Here is a 20,174-nt window from a genome sequence, read left to right on the forward strand (position 1 = left end):
TGAAGTGGTGACATGTATTAGAAATAATAATTACACAAATTATATATTTACATGTAATTATAGAAACAATCTAATCCAATGAAAATGTGTCACAACAATTCAAATCATGTGACCCCTTCAGGGGCCATGTATTATTCTCACTAACTGGGACATACATGTATAATGCAATTTAGCTGCTACCATTTATGATGTGTTTCCTATATGTAAGGTACTGGTAATAAAGCAAAACATGAAATAGCCCTGCCCTCCAAGATACTACATTCTGTTGTAGAGTATAAAGAAAACAAAATGAAAATGTCAGTTATTATTATTGAGCTTATTACAGTTGTCCTCCCCTGACCGCCACCATCCATGACAAGTCAGAGGCCCATGCTCTGGCCCAAGGACATGTCCACTTAATGTCTTTAAATGCTCCATTTAGAAACAATAATGCACGTCTGAGTTCCAGGAAATGCCCAAATGAATCTCAACTGCATAATGTTTCCAGTTTGCTGGATATCAATGGGAACATTAGCTAGAAAATCAATTCTATCCATGAAAGGGTTGGCTAAGTTTGAACATGGCCAGCGTCCTCAGTATATCAGCTTGTCCCTTTGTCCTGGATGACATGCTTTATCCTCTCCTGGCCATTGTTAGGAGAAAATAAATTGGTTCCATCCAGGACCTTGAAAGAGAGAACCTCAAAGAATTGAACTATTAAAATAGGCATTTTATCCTGAATGAACCTGACGTTGTTGTATGTTTCTTTTAATTTGTAAATTAATATAATTAGGAACAAAATCTTAGCCGAAGTGTAGGATTACATTTATTTGGCATTGATGTCTAGCATCTGAAAAGCATTGTTAATCGTGCGCGCACTGTTAATTATCTCAACATGTTTAATTACTGTTTTCTTAAATAACTACTAGGCCATATGTAAATGATCTTAGAAGCATTAACATTTCATTTTGTGAAAAAGTAAAACACACAACAGATTGTGTGATGGATTAGCAGAATGTAATCTCTAGCAGTCAATTTAGAGTTGGCATGGAGTACAAACAATAGATTCCAACTAACAAACTCTCCCAACCATGTATATAGTTAAAGATCTTTGGTTCAGTCATATTTATCCAGGACATTGCAGCCCAAATGATTCCCGTGTCCAAGACTTCATAGAAGAAAAATAAGAAAGACTTCAAATGAAGTTTGTCCCCCAAGTTTTGGGGACAAAAACGCCCTCTTTGCTTCAATGTCCTTTTGGGGGGTTTTGGCTAGAGCTGTCATGTCTTCCTTCCCATGCCCACAGTGTTTCTCTTTAGATCCTCAAGAACATTAACCATTGGCCAAAAGGGTCAGAGAAGAAAAACTATTGAGCTGAATAAGAAGGAAAAGAAAATTATTAAAAATATTTAAATGGATTTGGAAATGTGAAAACAGAGTGGAGTTTTGAATATTCAGGAAAATTTCAGGAAAAGTTGACATGGAGATTGTGAAAGATGGGAAAGATGGCAAAGACTTGAAGAGGTAAAGGTAGATAATTGGTGAAGAAAAGTAAGGAAGAAAATCTACATGAAGTCAAATCACAAAGCAAAATCAGAGATTAGTGAGGGATGGAGAAAGAAGTCATACTTAGCTATTAAGTGCTTAAGAGGTTCTAAAAAGTTGTCTAGGTGTTAATAATATGCTCAAAAGTGAGTTGAAACCAGCCATAAGCAATTTGAAAGATAAAGACTGAGGATCTTGCTCAGTAGGAAGAGGAAAATTTTGCAGTGGCTCATACTCCATAGGAAATGCTTCTGCCATGGACAGATGCTATGATGATGATAATTCCAGTTTGTCTCATCTGTAGTCTATGAGAAATTTATCCCTCTCCTCCCTCCCAGGAAAAAAGGAGAACAGAAATAAATACAAGGTTCTGAAGAGGCAGAAGAGGGTCAAGAACTGAATTAGAAAGGTGGAAAAGGAAGGAAAGATCATCAAACAGGGAAAGAATGGAAGAAAGAACATCCCTGACACTAGAAGCTAAAAATAAAAAAAAAAAAACATTTGAAATTCATTTTGACGAGGCGGAACCATGTGCTCTGAAAAGGATATATCTGTTTGTGATTCCAGGAAGGCTAAATTAGATCCATAGATATTATCAGGTAAGAGAGAATCCATCATTCAACAACATGTATTAAGTACCTACTCCACGTCAGACACTCTTGGGATACAAAATGAAGCAAAAGACAATCCTGCCCTCAGGAAGTTTATAGTCTAATGACAACAGAAATGTAAATAAATTCATGCCAGACAAGCTATATAATAGGAAATAATTGAGAGAGGGAAAACACTAGAATTAAGATGGATTAGGGAAGGCTTCCTGTAGAAGGTGGGGTTTTAGTCGGGACTTAGAGGAAGCCAGGGAGGGCAGTAGATAGATCAGAGGAGGGAGAGCAGTTCAGATATAGAGGACAGTCAGAGCAAATGCTTGGAGTTGAGAAATGGAATATTCCTTTTTTGTGAAACCACCAGGATCGGTGTTATTGGATCAAAAAGCACTTGTGGAGTAGAGTATAAGATGGCTGGATGATGATGGTAACAATAATAATAATAATAATGATAATAATCCAAAAAAGTTGGGGCATGGCTTGCACGTTATGTTTATTATAGTGAGGGGAATGTTGTGAGAAGACTTCCTTCTCACTTGCCTTTTCCAAAATCATTTCACCGTATGGTCTGATTTGATAGAAAACAGGACTCCTGCTGATGATCGGGAAGTTGCAGGTGTCGTTGACCTTTACATATGATTTTCTTCTCATATATTAGCAAGGTACCTTGGTCTCCAACTATGCTGGGCAAAGCACTAATATGTGATGTCTGATAACAATAATAATAATTAATAATAATGTATGACAATAAAGTGATGACACATCGTATGTCCAAGTCTGCCTCTCCATAGAGTAATCTTCAGTATGAATTTTCCTAACATATCAACAAGGCAGATGACTGGAAATATAGGCGAAAACTAAGTTATGAATGATTAACAGGAAAATCCCTCTTATGGGCACTGAGGCAGCTAATTTTTATTTTATGACAAAAAAAACATAGGGCTGTCCTCCCAATGGGTTTCCCTGGACTTAGGAAAACAATGAACTATTTCTGGATTCATGGTACTTGTGCAATTTCCAGGAGAAAAAGCAGAAAATTAGGAAGTAAAGAGAAAGCTGAAGAAGTATAGGTCAAGAAATTGGACACTTCAGGGACACGTGGTATTTTCACTACCGCTATGGTTGAAAGTAAAGTAGACAGGAGGGAAGTGCGCAAGGAAAGTGGTTACAAGGGTAGTAACTGAGAAGGAGGTTTGGAATGACAATAATAGGCTCCAGGACAGGTAGAGAGTAAACCTTTAAATCTCTAGTAAAACATGTTTTTGTCCAGATTTTTTGCAAATCTAATAAGAAGGTGTTAAAACTGAAAGAGACAGAGAAAGGCAACTGTCTATCCATATCCACCAAGGTAAATGCCAAAGAGAGCAGCATGAATGATAAAGTTAGTTGTAAGTGAATTCATTCATTTGAGACTTGAAAAGAACCCCAGCCAAGAAGTGTAATTCATTCTCCAAAACAGAATCCTTCCTACAACTTCTCCTACTAAGTCAACTAAAAAAACTGTCTAAAGGAAGGGAGACTTTCTATTTCAAAATAGGGTTTCCAAAGCTCCTAAGCAATAAGCTGTTTATAGGTTCCAACTCCCTACATCTTAGTTCAGGAAGAAGTATAGCACTGAAAATACTCCATGGCTCACAGATGACAAAATGCAAGAAATGAGCAAATTTTGAAACCTATGGCTTCAAATGCCTATACAAAAAAATGTGTAAACTAGAGGCTACAAGCAAAAATGAAGTAAAACATAAAGCTGTCTTTGTGGGAGGTAGATGAGTTCAATGATGAGGACCAATGGATTTCAGTGGTGATCTTTTATTGCCAGACCCATATTTGCAAAAAGACCACTGTGAAAATAAATGCTGGGACTGGATCCATGAAGAAATTCCTTCTAAAAAAAGAAATTTGCAAGGTACAATTTTAGAATCAAGTGGTATAGTCATTTACTTAAGTTCACATTGCCCCTATGTGCTCCCAGACATTGGAACTTGACCCAGATCCTCTTAGTTTCAAGGCCACCTCTCTAGCCAAAGCACTCATTTCCTCTCACATTTAAATGTGTCACTAACTATCTTCATTCGCATATGTGGGCATATATAGGCATGTACACACAGACATACAATAAGGTATTTGCTAAGTCAATGGAGCTTTAAGCTATTAATCTAATGTTCTTTATTAATAAATTAACATTAATTGAATTAATTAGATTAAAAATTCTTGGACTTCATTAAGAATTCAAAGCAAAAACACTGGAAGAACATCAAAAACTATAAACCTATATGCCAGCATATATATGAATATACATAAATCTTCATAATGTTATTGGAACAAGAACATTACTAATAAAGGTATTCTGGATCAATTTAGGGGAGAGAACAACAGGATTTCATAAGTGGTGTTCCATAGCAGACTACATTATTAACATCATATCCAATTGACTGAATGACGTTCAGAATGGAACATGCTGTTCTTCATGGACTACAAAATATTTTAAAAGCATTTGATTTTGTGCCTTCCAGACTCTCCTCTACCACAATATCTCTTATGCATATGTTAAAATTGTACAAATATCCATGAAAGATGGAATAGAAACAACCTTGTCTGGCAGTACTCTAATCACCAGTATCAAGTGAGGCATAAAACAGGGAGACATATACTTGCCTAAGGAATTTGCCTATATCACAGAGGAGGTACCACAAAGAATTGAATTTGAATAAAAATTTCCTATTGATGTTCCTGTGTGTGGATGATACGATATCACTGTTCTAAGCCCCAGAACATTAAGTCTCCCCTTTGATAAAATTCAAAACCATTGGAAAGATAGCAGACCTATTTGCCTAGGGAAAAAAAGAAAAAATAAGTGAATGAAGAATGTCAATTGCCCTGTTGTGATATGCATTTTTTATTTTGTATATTGTAAAATTTTGTATCTTGTAAAATTCAGATATATATGCATATATACCTGAATATATGAATAAAACATGTAGTATATACATTGTATGAGATTATGTTTGCAAAGTTTAGCATAGAACCCACACAACAAGCATTTAATAAGTTCTTGTTCTTTCCTTCCCTCTAGATGTATGAGAGAGAGAGAGACAGAGAGAGAGAGAGAGAGAGAAAGAGAGAGACATATAAACAGACATACACTCGTATATGTAACCAGGTGTGTATTTATGAATACATATAAGTTATTTGCATTGTATATTCATGAATATATCAGTTGGGATTGGATCTGTGAGTTCATAGATATGGAGAAATTCCAAGAAGAAGAAATTATTTTTGCTAGTGCAGGTGTCCACAAGTCATAGAGTTGCCTGAAGCACTGAAAGGTTAAGTGACTTGACCCAGAACCTTGGCATTAATTCCTTCTAAATTTCTAACCCTAAGGAAAGGATTTAATGAACCTATCTTAGGACCACCTTTAGTCAATCATACCATTTTACATGGAGAATGCATTGTTCAGATGTTAAAGTTCTTTATGCAATCTTTTTTGATCTTTCTTAAAATGTCATTTCAGAGATTAGAATATTTTTTTCAAGGTAAGCATAGTATCGATGAATACTTATTCTTATATCCAAAACAAATCTTTCCATTCACAATTATATTCTAGCTCCTAGGAGGAGATAGATAAAAGCTTTCTAAAACCTAGAATTCCATTAACTTCCTGTCTGCAAAGAGGATACTAATCATGTATGACAAGAATGAATCATACTGTAAAAACGAAACTATGAGGAATTGGCTCTGAGAGGGCAAATTCAATTCAATTCAACAAATATTAGGTGCCTGCTGTGTGTCCCCTGCTCTCAAGATGCTTACAATTGAAGGAAGAAAGACAAAACACAAAAGGAAGCTGATAAAAGTAGAGAAAAATTATGAGGGGGTCAGGGCTCTAGAAGGTACTGATATCTTGTTTCATGGTGCTTCAGCTGAAAATTAAAGATATAACTGAAAAGTTCAAATCTTGCTTTTTACAAAGGAAATCTTTGAGAGGGGTATAAAGCACCACCCTCTAGTTCTCCAATAAGAGTAGAGAGTAGAGAGTTGGGAAAGTATGGTATATTCTACGCTTAGTTAGCAGCATAGTGATTTGCCTTGTCTCCAGTCTCTAGCCATGACAATTCTTTTCATCATCCATCTGGAGAAGCCTTCTGTCCAGTCACCTGAGAATGTGCCCTCTGCATATTTCTGTGTTCAAACTTCACAAAAAATTTCACATGTTCAAACAACAGGTAAGATCCAGGTAAGTTCAAGTATCCAGTACTCCCTTTGGGAAGGGAGAAAAAAAGGATTATTCAAGACCTGTTTCTTGCCCATATCTTATTTTTCCTAACAAATGCATTCATTCTGTGGGAGGTGGCTTTCATTAAGCTGTTTCAGAGAGATGGCTAAGTTGGACCAGAACCTTCTGCTAAGACTTCAACTATATTTCTCGGTAAATCGCAAGATGATAAATGACTTAGAAGTTTTCACGAGGTTATTTCTATTAGGTCATTCCATACAATAATGTAACATAGCTTTCATCCTTTGGAACATCACACATGATCAAGCCATACAAGGAATTTCCTGGCAAACAGCACTTCTTCCCTTTAGTCCCCTTTAGGGACTTAAAGATTGTTTTTATTTTTACTGATTTTATTTATAATAGTGCTCACTCCAAGCTGTTGAGACTCTCCTCCGAGGTCCAGGGCTGGCTTGAAAGCTGTCATCAGGAAAGAACCAGGCTAGAATTTACCTCCCAGTTTATCACAAAGACTACTTTCCAACTAGCTTCAGCCGGCAGCTTTGCCACAGTCTCTGGAGGATATATTTCAAATTAAAAATGATTTGTGGATGCAATCTGTTCCAATTTCAGAAAATAGAGTACAATAATAATGATAGCTGGCATTTATATAATGCTTTACAGATTTCAAAACTCTTTGCATAACTTGCTGCAATACCTTCTAGGCAGGTCAACTTCACATATCTGAAAATTGCTGTCTTTCAATTATTGATGGACAGAGGCTTCTTCTAAATGATAGCAGTATTTGTAAAAACACAGAGTAATCAAGATGAAAACATCTTATATCAAGGCCCCAAATGATAGAATGTTTTTGTTCACCAATTTGTTCAGGATAATGCAAATCCAGGGTAATAGCAAGAAAATAATAGTAATAACACATTTTGATAGTGTTTTATGATTCACAAATCACCTTTCAATCATCAACTTGCGAGGCAAGTTTCGTATATATAATATCTAATAGATATGGATGGATTTATTTTCATTATTATTATTATTATTATTACTTTGCCTCCAATTTTACCCAGATTTCACTGAGGGGACTAACCCTTTTTGGAGAAGAGTCTTGATTCACTCACCACCCTGAACACCAACCACCAACTGGCACCTCCTTCCAAGTATTGAATCCCTGCCTTCCAAGTAGTCATATCAAGTAAAAACCCAGAAAAAGAACACTCCAAAATTCTCACTACTTTTGGCATCAAAAGGCTCAAAATCTTAAATAGATATTAATGAAAATGGCAGTAAAGAAAATGTATTACCAACTTTTTTTATTGCTTAGCTGTAAAGTGACTTTTCATCTGGTTTGTATCTAAAATCTTTCACATGTTTTCTTCCCCTTAATAGAATGTGAATTTGTTGAAAGTAGAGTGTCATTCCACTTACATCCCCATGGTTTACCGTAATGCTTTGAAAAAGTGAGAATTTAATAAATGTTCTTTATTTCTTTATTCATTTATTCATTCATTTTGCCTCAAGCATGATTTCATTAATGTAGGGAGTTTCCAGTGAGAAATTCCTATTGCTAGTGTCGATCAGCAACAATTTTCTCATTTTTATATTAGAGGGTTGTCTGGTTCCCCAGGAGGTTGAATAAACTGTTCAGGATTCCATTGTCATTTTACCTCGTTGATAGGTTGTGAACTCATGTCTTCTTGGCCCTGAGATTGATTCTCTGTCTATTAGGCCATGTTGCTTCTCTTGAATTTACAGATCAGAAAATTCAAAGGATTCATCTGTAGTCAAAATATTGGTAAAAATCATTGTCAGGATGGGGACCCAGAGCATAAGACATGGGACCTCAAGAGTGCCAGTATTCCCATCATTCTAATTGGTTCTTCCCCTTACCCTCAAGACATGGGCCAATGGGAAGACTTCCTCAAAGTATTCTAGTATACTGACCCATGTGCTGTCATCTCCTGACTCCAAATCTTAGGCTCCTTCCACTGCCCTACATGACCTCTCATTTCCTACAAAAGTCCAAGGACAGATGCACCACCACGAGACACTCAAAACAAAGGAGAAAGTAATAGGAATTCCACTAGAGGAGGGCAAAGAGATCAAAGATAATAGAACCATAGGCATAGAATCTGAAGGCACCTGTAAGGCATCTAATCCAAATCCTTATTTTACAGTTGAATAGATTAAGACCCAGAGAGAATAAATTGCTTAATCTCATATCAGCATGTATTACCCAGAACTCAAGATGAGTTATATGGAGTCTGATCTATTACCTTGCATTGTAAGATTTTGGCATGAGACACTTTGTTCTAAGATGACTTTTTGCAACAATTAGCCATGTGGGCTTCATGGTCATTCTTTCTAGAACCTCTGGCAGCTAAGTGACACAGTAGATAGAGTGTACTGCCTAGAGAGAGAAAAACCTAAGCTCAAATCTAACCTCAGATATTTACTGGTTGTTTGACCCTGGGGAAGTCACTCGATCTCCATTTTCTTCAGATTTCTCATCTATAGAAATGGTAACTATAAGCCTTTCAGAGCTGCTGGGAGGATCAAATGAGATAATAATTGTAAAGAGTTTAGGGGAGACACATAATCATATAATAAAGCATTATATAAATGTTAACTATTATTATGCTATAACATGTATCAACATTCTCTATTCTTTCCTCTCATCCCACTCCATGCCCAACCTAGAACCTAGAACTCCATAATACAATCAGTATAATAATCATAAAAATTCAAAAAAATCATATAATCAGTTATTCTATAATGTAATATTTAATAGTCACTTTAAAGTTAGTCTCAAAAAATGGCAACTCATATTTTCATATAATTTTTTATAATTCTATTTTTATTATTTTATTTTTTATATTTGCTAATATCCAAATATATTGATATTTTTCTATTTCATTTGATTCTAAGATTAAATAGAAAGACAAAAACAAAGATGAGCACACCACTCTGCAGTCAAAGATTCTCATTTCAAATCCCAACTCTTTACAACTGATGACACTGTGGGCAGTCATTCAATTTTCTGACACATACTGCTTATTTGTAAAAAAAAGTAATAATAGTAATAAATGGGTTCAACTGGATGGCCTGGGAGTACCTTTCTAATATTAACTCCATAACTCTATGTTCCAAAAATTATATGAGTGCAACTCAGTACCTATTAATGTTGTTATGTCTACGTTGAAGTAACTTCTTTGGGGACCTGAGTTAATAGTCATATAGTATGAGATAAATTTTAATTCAAGAAACTTTTGTTAAACTCCTCCTATGTACAGTATTGTCAAAGTCATACTTTCATACCTCATCGTGGCTGAAATTATTTCTGGATACTTAGAGATCATGACAACAATGTAATCTGCAAAGGAGTCTGGAACAGAAATAAAAAAAAAAAAAAAACCCATGAACTCTATCACTATTGACCAAGGAACAGCCTAGATGAGTTCAGAGAAGCTCTTGACCAGATGGCTATAAAGAGTGATTTTTTCAGCCTCCATGACTCTCAACAACTATTAGGTATGTTATTGGCTTATGATTTGTTTTGGTGAAGTGATTGCCTTCCTCAAAGAAATTACCAACCTTCAAATTGTTCTAGAATATTCTAGGTTTCTGTGCTACTCCCCGAGTGAAATTTAAGCATGGAATATGTCTAAGGTTCTGATCTCAGGTGTCTTAGCATCAAATAGCAAAACAATCACAATAATATAAATGAATGTTAGCTCACATGCTTGGCTTTTGTTTGAACTAAGGCTATCTAATATCAAGCAAATGTAAGATCAAAAGAAGAACTGTAATAGCATCATATCAAAGGAGATTATAACACTATCTCTTGGGAAATGAAGTGATACAAGGAAGTTCATTTTCATTAGCAACTTTCCAGAGCATACAACTGAATTGCAAATCATATTCACTGAAATCTTTAACTTAGTGTTCCAAAAGCTTGGCTACATGGTAAACATTAAACGGTACTCTTTTTTAATATGCTTTTGTGAGAATTATTAATTAAATTAATCTAAAAAAGTTACTAGAATGGGAATCAAAGGACAATCAACGATCCCCAATGGGGGGAGGAAATTTTCAGTTTTATTTTATTTGTTTATTTATTAAATTTTGCTGAGAAGAACTACTGTCCCAAAGGATCTTAAATACCAATGACAGCTCAAATAAAAGTCTTAGCATTAAAGATAGAAATATGATATAGTAGAAAAAGCATAACCTTTTGAATCAAAGGATTTTAATTGTTAAAATCTCAGTTCTGCTACTTATTACTTGTGTGATCTTAGGCAAGTCACTTACATCTGTGGATCTCAGTTCCCTCACATATAAAATGAAGGAATAAAGACTTATTGATTTCCAAGGTCCCCTTTCAGCTTGAAAATCTATGAGCTGTGCACTTCTAGACAAGGCAGAGAGAAGTCAGGCACTGTTTTAAGTTCTCCTGGCTTTCCCTTAGAACTAGCTTGAATCAAGCCTCTTTACAGAATGTGGACCCACAGAACCCAGAGAAGAACCAAGGAGAATATCCCTCAACCAGGTCTGCCACAAGGGAGTATAAGAAAGTGTGGGCAAGCCAGGGGGCAGAAAGCAGAGAGCCAACTCAGGGGTGAGACTGGGGACTAACCTGAGAACAAGGCAGAAGAGTTTACTATTTGCATGACAGGTGAGAGAGCTCCAGGGTGGTGGCCAGACATCTATCTGATCAGTTTGGTTGGTGTAGAACACCTGGGCAACAAGCCCCCGAGTTTTCAGTGGAGTTCCCATGTTTCCAACTGAGTCATCCCCCCCTATTCCTGTGGGAGAATGTGACTTTCTCCAGAACATACACACTAACAGCCCCCACCAGGGAGTTGCACCTTGCCCCAAGGCTCAGATATGGGCTGTGGATCTCCCCAAGCAATGATTGCTGATTAAGTTGATTAACTGTCTAGCCCAAGGGAACAACTCACATTGTGTAAGGATAGCCTAGATCCTGATATGCCTCCACCCATTATGCTAGGCCTAAGGATTGGGCCACTAATCAACATCAAAGATAATCCAGAGAAAGCTTCTGGCATCTCTTACAAGCCAGCCCACTGAGTAATCCCCTGGAGTGGGAAAGACCTCTAGGGATGTCAACATGGAAGGTAATGAACCAGCCCAAACCCCAACAGAACATCCTAGGGAAAGGGCCCAAAATGAAGAAAGGCCAGCACAAAGTGCGGTCAATTGAATGTTTCCTTGAAGACAAGGATACTAATTCAGAGAACTGGAAGTTCAGAGGAGAATGTGAATTGGTCCCCAGCCCAGAAAGTCTTCTTAGAAGAGATCAGAAAGGAGTCAAAAATCAAAAAGAAGAAAATGGGAAAAGAAATATAAGAGAAAATTAACATTATGCAGGAGAAAATTAATATCTTACAACAAGAAAACAAATCCTTTGAAAATACAATTGGACAAGTACATAAAATAATTCAAAAACACAATTGGGCAAATGGAAAGAAAAGTCCTTCAAAATAGAGTTGATAAAAGGTAAATGAAGAAAACTCTTTTCTAAAAATGAAAGATTGGTATCTGTGGAAACTAATGACTTCATGAAACACCAGAATCCGTTGAACAAAATTTTAAAAAGATAGAAGAAAATGTAAAATACCTCATCAGCAAAACAAAAGAGCTGTAAAATAGATCCAAAAGATGCAATTTAAGAATCAAAAGACTGCCTTGAAAACCTTAAAGAGAAAAATGCAGTATATGATGAAGGAGAATTTCCCTGATATCCTAGAACCAGAGGACAAAATAGTCATTGAAAGAATATATCAATCCCCTCCTCCTGAAAGGTATCCCAAAATGAAAACACCAAGGAATATTATGACCAAACTCCAGAATTATCAGATCAAGGAAAAATCCTGCAATCAATCAGAAAGAAATAAGTGTGATACCAAGGAGTCAGAGACAGAATTACACAGACCAGGCTGCATCAACATTAAGGGATTGAAGGGTCTGGAATGAAATATCTGGGAGAGCAACGAAACTTGTAATGCATCAAGAATTCACTATCCAGTCAAACTGAGCCTTTTCTTCCAGGGAAAGAGATAGGTATTCCAGCATTTCCTCATGAAAAAATCAGTGCTAAACAGAAAATTTGATCTTCAAACAGGAGATTCAGGAGATTCATGGAAAGGCAAACAGGGGAAAAGAAAAAAAAAAGACTCTTGTACAATAAAAAGAAACTGGCTATATCCCCACCTGGGACAAAGATTCTCATAACTCTTGAGAATTGTAGCTCTATTAGAGAGAATATAGAATGGATACTCATGACTTGTTCATGACTTTGATGGAATGATTTAAAAATAATATCTCCTTAATAGGGGGGGGCAGTAAAGAGACAGGTGGAAGGAGGAGAATAAATGGGGCAAATTATGGGATAAATTAAATCACATTAAGAGGTGCAAAGGACATATTGTAATAGAGGGAAAGAAGGGAGGAAATGCGAACTGCCTGAATCTTACTCTCATCAGATTTGACTCAAAGATGAATTAACACACACAGCTGAATTTAGAAACTTATCTTACCCATTAAATTTTAAGAGGGGAAGGGGGGGGAGGAAAAGAGGAACTGATGGAAGGAAGGGAAGGAAGAAGGGGAAAAGGGAAAGGAAAAGAAGGGGAGGAAGGTTGGATAGAAGGGGGCAAACACACTAAAGGAGGTAGTATTCATAGGAATAGCCATAAGGTGAAAAAGGTGGGGGGGGCGGGATTCAAACAGAGGGAAGATAGCATGGAGGGCAATTAAGAGTTAATAATTATCACTTTGAATATGAGTGGGATGAACTTTTCCATAAAATGTAAGGGGATAGCAGAGTGGATTAAAAACCAGAATCCTACAATATGCTGCTTACAAGAAAAACATCTGAAGCAGAGAGATACATACAGAGTAAAGGTAAAAGGCTAGAGCAGAATATATTATGCTTCAACTGAAGCAAAAAAGGCAGAGATGGCAATCCTTATCCCAGACAAAGCAGCTGAAAAAATTATCTCATTAATGAGATAAGGAAGGTGAAACTATATTTTTCTAAAATGTAACATAGACAATGAAGCAATTTCAATATTAAATATGCATGCACTAAGTGGTATAGCATCCAGTTTCTTAGAACAGAAATCGAATGAGTTATAGAACAGCATTGACAACAAAACTCTACTGGTGGGAGACTTCTATCCCACTCTCAGAAATAGACAAATCTAACTATAAACTAAACAAGAAGGAGGTTAACGAGGTATATAGCATGTAAGAAAAGTCAGGCATGATAGAACTTTGGAGAAAATTGAATGGGAATAGAAAGGAATATACCTTTTTTCCTGGCACCAACACAAAAATTGATCCTAAATTAGGGCATAAAAATCTCATAATAAAGTGCAGAAAGACAGAAATATTGAATACATTCTTTTCAGACCATAATGCAATAAAAATCATGCACAATAATGGGCCATGGAGAGATAGCTCTAAAACTAATTGGAAACTAAATAGCCTTATTTTAAAGAATGAGTGGATCAAGCAATAAATCAGGGAAAGAATTAATGATTTCATCCAAGACAATGATAACAACAAGACAGCATACCAAAACTTATGGGATACAGCCAAAGCAGTCATTAGGGGATATATTATATTTCTAAATGCTTATATGAATAAAAAAGAGAAAGGGGAACTCAATGGACTGAGCACGCAAATAAAAAGTTAAAGAAAGAACAAATTAAAAATCCCCAATTTTTTTTACTTTAACATTTTATTTGTTTTCCAATTATATACAATAGTATATTAGGACAACTAAAAGAAACATAGTTAGCAGAGGGTGTGAGTAGTTCTACTGGGGCAACTGGAGGGAGGGAACTCAGAAAGTATGGGTATAAATTGATCAAGATGTGATGGTTCTTAAGCTCATAAGGGTTGTATTTCTAATGGGACACCTGGAGGGAGGGTATTCAGACAGAGAGTGTAGATATAAATTAAATACGATTTGATGATTTTTATGATGCTTGAAAATTATACTTCTCAATTACACTAACGTACAGGTGAAAGGTGGATACTTTGAGATACTTCCTAAATTAAACTACTCATTTAATGCCATAGCAATCAAACTTTCAAAAAATTACTGTAGTGAGCTAGAAAAAAAATGACAAAAGGATTATACTGGGAGATGAAGTTGGAGGTTTTAGAGGATAATTAGCACTACATGAAAACGCAGGAAAGACCTATTAAGGTAGAAGGAAAGAAAAGAAAGTGTAAACAATGAGTAAATTTTACTCTCCAGAAGGAATGATATATATTTCCAATTGGACTTAGAAATCTATCCTACTCTACTGGAAAGTAGGAGGGAAGAGGAGAAGGGACAGTGTGAGAAAAGCAACAAGCAAAAGCAAACTATGGATGAAGCAAAATAAAGGGAAAGGGCAAAGGAAAGTACAAATAGGGAGATAGGATGAAGGGAAAGAAAACGTTTTTGAAGAGATAAAACTAATTCAACCAAGATTAGCAGGAATGTAGAAATATAGGAAATAATTTTCACAATTACTATTTCTGTAAATAGTAATGATAATTAAAAAAATAATAATCGGATGCACTTTGAAAAATCCTGGAAAAACTTTCATGAGTCAATATTGAGTGAAATGAGCAGAATCAGGTGAACATTGTCCACATTAACAGCAATATTGTAAGATGATCAATTATTATGGCTGTAGCTCCTCTCAGTAGTTCAGTGATCAAGAACAATCCTGAAAGACTTGTTATGGAAAATGTCATCCACATCCAGGGGAAAAACTATAGAGGTTGAATGCAGAGCAAAGCATACTGTGCTCACTTTTTAAAACTCCTTTTTTCTGTTGTTTCTTTCTCCTTCATACTCTTTTCCCCTTAGTTCTAATTCTTCTTTCACTAATATGGAAATATATCAAACACAATTGTGTATGTACAACCTTTATCAGATTGTTAACTGTCATGGGGATGAGGGGAATGAAGAAGGGGTAATAGAAAAATGTGGAACTCAAAAGTTTGCAAAGTATGAATGTTGAAAGCTATCTTTGCATATAATCATAAAAAATAAAAGCATTGTTGAACATAGAAAGAATGCAATTACAAATAATTCACGAAAGTTTCCCAAAATTTTCACATTTTACTGGGTAATCCAGAACTTTTAAAACTAACTATACATGGGTTTTTTAAAAAAGCAATTATTTTCATAGATAAATAAATAAAAATAAAATAAAATGTAGTTTCACTTTACATATTAGCATAATGGGTTGTTTGTCCTTTGCTCTCAGAGAGGACCATGACATTACATGCCATAGCATGTAAATTAATTGGAATTAAGTGAAGAGATACTGTGCAAAGTCACCAGTTTCCTTTTCTCTTCTGGAGTCATCTGAGTCCAATGAATAGATAACAATACAGACAATTAGAGATGACCTTGGATACAATGGAAAGCTAAGGTCTTTCCCAAGTCACAGTTTGATTGAGGCAAAGCCCATTCTGTGATTAAGGCCAGATAAGAGAGATATGAGTTAAAGAAGTCAAGAATGGTCATTTTTACTTAGTCTCTCCCAAAATAATTACACTGGGAGGCTAAGATCCTCAGGGCTTCTTAGTGATTAAGGCAGGTAAGTAAGAAATGAAGTAAAGAATTTTTTTATAGTCAAAAAACACTATCAATCTGGGAGGGAAGGTTCTTAGGAATTCTGGACAAAATAGAAACAATTGCTATTTACAAGCAAGATAAACCAATCAAGGTCAAACAATGAGCAAGTGAGTTTAGCCTGGGATCTTACACTGTTTGAACTATAAGGAGACTGACAGCTCACCTCTGTTTCATCCCTAAAGATGGATGGTGAGTAAGAGATAAGTGGTAAAGCATTTTCTCTTGGGACAACAACATGACTAGCAAATTTGATGAGTCTGGAGAAAGTGCAGAGTGCTGAAACACTTTTTCTCTACAAAATGACGTGATTAATGGATTTGACAAGTAATGAATTCATTGAATATAAAGGTGGCACTATATTTTTTCAATTACATGCAAAGATAGTTTACAGCATTCATCTTTTTGTAAGTTTTTGAGTTCTGCATTTTTTCTTGCCTCCTCCTCCTCACAAAAGCAAGTAAGCTAATATGGGTTATACAGGTACAATTGTATTTAAAATATTTTCCTTTTAGTCATGTTGTGAAACAGGAATCAGTACTAAAGGGGAAAAAGTCATGAGAAAAAAGGAAAAAAATAAATAGTCTGCTTTGGTCTGCATTCAGACTTCATAGCTGTTTCTTCTGGATGTAAATGTCATTTTCCATCACAAGTCTGTTAGAATTGTCTTTGCTCTTTTTATGGTGGCAAAGAATTGGAAATTGAGGAGATGAGCATGATTGGGGAATGAATGAACAACTTGTGGTATATGAATATGATACAATTCTATTGTTCTGTAAGAAATCATGAGCAGGACTGCAGAAAATCTTGGAAAGATTTTCATGAACTGATGCTGAGTGAGGTAAGCAGAACCAGGAGAACATTGTACACTTCAACAACATTATGTGATGACCAACTATGATAGACAACTCTGCTCAGCAGTACAAAGATCAAAGGCAATTCTAAAGGGCTTGTAAGAGAAAATACAATTCATATCCAGAGAAAGAACTTTAGAGTCAGAATACAGATCAAAATAATTTTTATATGTTTTATATTTCCCCTTTGTTCTAATTTTTTTACACAACATGATTAATAGGAAATATGTTTAGTATACATATATATGTGTAATATATTTCAGAAAATTTGCTGTCAGGGTGAAGGGGGGGAAGGGAGGCAAATGTGGAACTCAAAATCTTACCAAAATTTAAAGTTGAAAGCTATTTTTACATATAGTTGGGGAAAAAATAAATTAATTTTTAAAAATGTCCTTCATCACTGAATTGCTGAAAGGAGCTAAGTCCATAATAATTGATCATCAAACAATATTGCTGTTAATGTGTATTATATTCTGGTTCTGATCACTCCATTCAGCATCAGGTAATGCAAGTCTTTCCACATTTTTCCTGAAGTCCACCTGCTCATGATTTCTTATAGAACAATAGTACTCCATCACATTCATATACCATAATTTTCTATGAACTTATTCTTGATTCAAATAATGATTTTCTCATTTAGTTCTGTTCAGTTGCATTATTACTAGTATGCAGGAATTGTAACTTAAAGAGTGGTTGAATCCAAACTGTGTGTGAATGAGAAATTTTCAGTACGATATGGAATACACAAAACTTCCCACTCACTCCACCAATATCATTTTTGTCTTAAAATGTTCCTAGAGACCACCTGTGAGAACAGTTCACTGGAAAACCTGTGCCAAAGCAGGAAACTGGCAAAAATTCACCTTGATGCTTCAGATACAGAAAGTGTGGAAATTAAGATATTAGGCAGTATCTAATAAACTGTAAAATTGGAAGCAGGAAGCTGTGGGTTTGAAGCCTTCCTTAGATATTCACTTATTAATAATAACTTGGAAAAGTAATTATTTTCCTTCTGTCTCAGGTTTTTTTTTCTGTAAAATAAGCACCTACTTCATAATATTGTTATAAGAATCAATGAATATGATGCCTCTTCCAAACATTAAAGTATCATGTGTGTTTTATATATATATATATATATATATATATATACACGTGTGTGTATAATGCATGCATGTGTATCCATATTAAGTTTTTCAAAATTAATCAATTAAATCAACATATCAGGCTAACCCTGTACAAGTCACTCTTCTCAGTGATTTAGGTCAGAGATATCAAATTTCAGAGCTGCATGTTGCAGTTCTGAACCAGACTAAAATGCAATTGGGAAATGTAATTGTAATTGGGAAATATTGAAGAAAATAAACCAAAATACAATAGAACATAGATAATATTGATATGTGACTGGTCAATATATGACCAGCAAGGACTCATATAGTTTAGTAGATCGCTTTCTACTTGAGTCTGACCCCTGGGCTAGGCAAATCCCTAGGTCTATAAATGACAGGGAAGGTGCTGACATGTATCAGTGGGAGTTTGCTCACCCAGCAATTATTTATTACCAATGAAATGACATGTCTAAGATCTCTCTTGATATTTATAGGGGAAGAACTACTTGAGAAGTACCTGCTCAATCCATATATCTATAATTCATTTTTTTTAACATCATCCTCCAAGATCTCACGATTTGAAGAATTGTGTTGTGTTTGTCAACACTGAGTTACTCTGAAATATGCAAGCAGAAGCATGGAACAGAAATTCCAACCCCAGTAGTTTTAAAGCGAGTCAGTGGCCCCATGCCCAAACTTTTACATTTCCAAACACAAAAGTTGATTATCTATTAAGTCAGATGAATGAGATAGAAAGACGCTGACAGGGCATCAGTAAAGGAAATAAGACATAAAGGATTGTTCCTTGAATAAGATCCCCTAACACATTTTTTCCTTTGGAAGAGGAAAATATAATACCAATTACCCCAACCCAAATAAGTGTCAGGTTAAATTATAGATGCAGGAAATTCATACTGGATTCTACTTATAACAGAAAAGAATCTATAATAATCAATGCACCATCCTTGTCAAAGGATGGTGCTAAGAAAGACATAGCTGAGGTGCACCAAGTCAATCATATCCAGGTAGAACTGAGAATCAGTCTAGGACAAAACTGAGCCAATCATGTGATGGAACCAGTTTCCACAGTCAGGGCCCATTATAAAATTTTCCATGTATTTAAATATTATAAATAATCAAAGTTATATGTATTGGGAGTAATTTGAGTTTTCTAAACTTAAGAATGTGATAAAGAAAAATGTTAATAGTGCTTTTGTTGTTCATTCCTACCCATCACTTCATGAAATCTCAATTTGGGGTTTTCTTGGTAGAGATTCTAGAGTGATTTATCATTTCCTTCTCTGAACTCATTGTACAGATAAGGAAACTGAGGCCTATCCAGTGACATGCCCAGGGCGACATAGCTAAGATTGATGTGGGTATAGATTTAGATATATCTGTGTATTTGGGCATACATATATAATATGTGTATGTATAAGGTCAGATTTGAAATAAAAATGTTTTCCTGACTCTAGGTACAGTAATCTCTCAACTATACCAGTTAGCATAATAATGAAGATTCAACTTAAAAGTTTGACTCTTTTATCACATAGTTGTGTGTGTGTGTATATATATATATATATATATATATATTTATATATATATATATATATATATATATATATATTCCAACTCACTCACTTCTGGTCAATTTATTATTCTGAAAACATATTACTATTGCTACATAATACATAGGTTCCCATCGGTATATGGCTAAGTGCTTCAGAGAGTTTTTCATGTTTCTGAGACAAGAGAAGAATTCTAAGGTCCTATCATCTTTATTTCTTCAACAACACAACCACTTATGACAAACCTATTTATCAGTTTTGTATCATTTGAACATGTCTTCTGTAATTCTGATTATGAAAATTAGCATAATAGAAATAAAGGGATAAGGACTAGAACTCAGATTTTAATGATATGAGGAACTCCTTAGCTAATAACCACCAGCAATGCAGCTCAGTAACTTCACCTCTAAGAGACTAGCCTAGAGGATTGAGAAGCAAGTGATTTAACACAGAATTCATCACAGTATGTGTCAGAGGTTGGATTTGATTTCAGGTCTTACCATCTCTATGGTTAACATTCTTTTCACCGTACTATGCCTGCTCTTAAAAAGGCAAACAGTAGCAATAGCAATAAATAACTCAGTTAAATTTCTAAGATGATATGTCGCAAAATAGT

Source organism: Macrotis lagotis, chromosome 4, assembly GCF_037893015.1.
Source record: "Macrotis lagotis isolate mMagLag1 chromosome 4, bilby.v1.9.chrom.fasta, whole genome shotgun sequence".
Taxonomy (NCBI): Eukaryota; Metazoa; Chordata; class Mammalia; order Peramelemorphia; family Peramelidae; genus Macrotis; species Macrotis lagotis.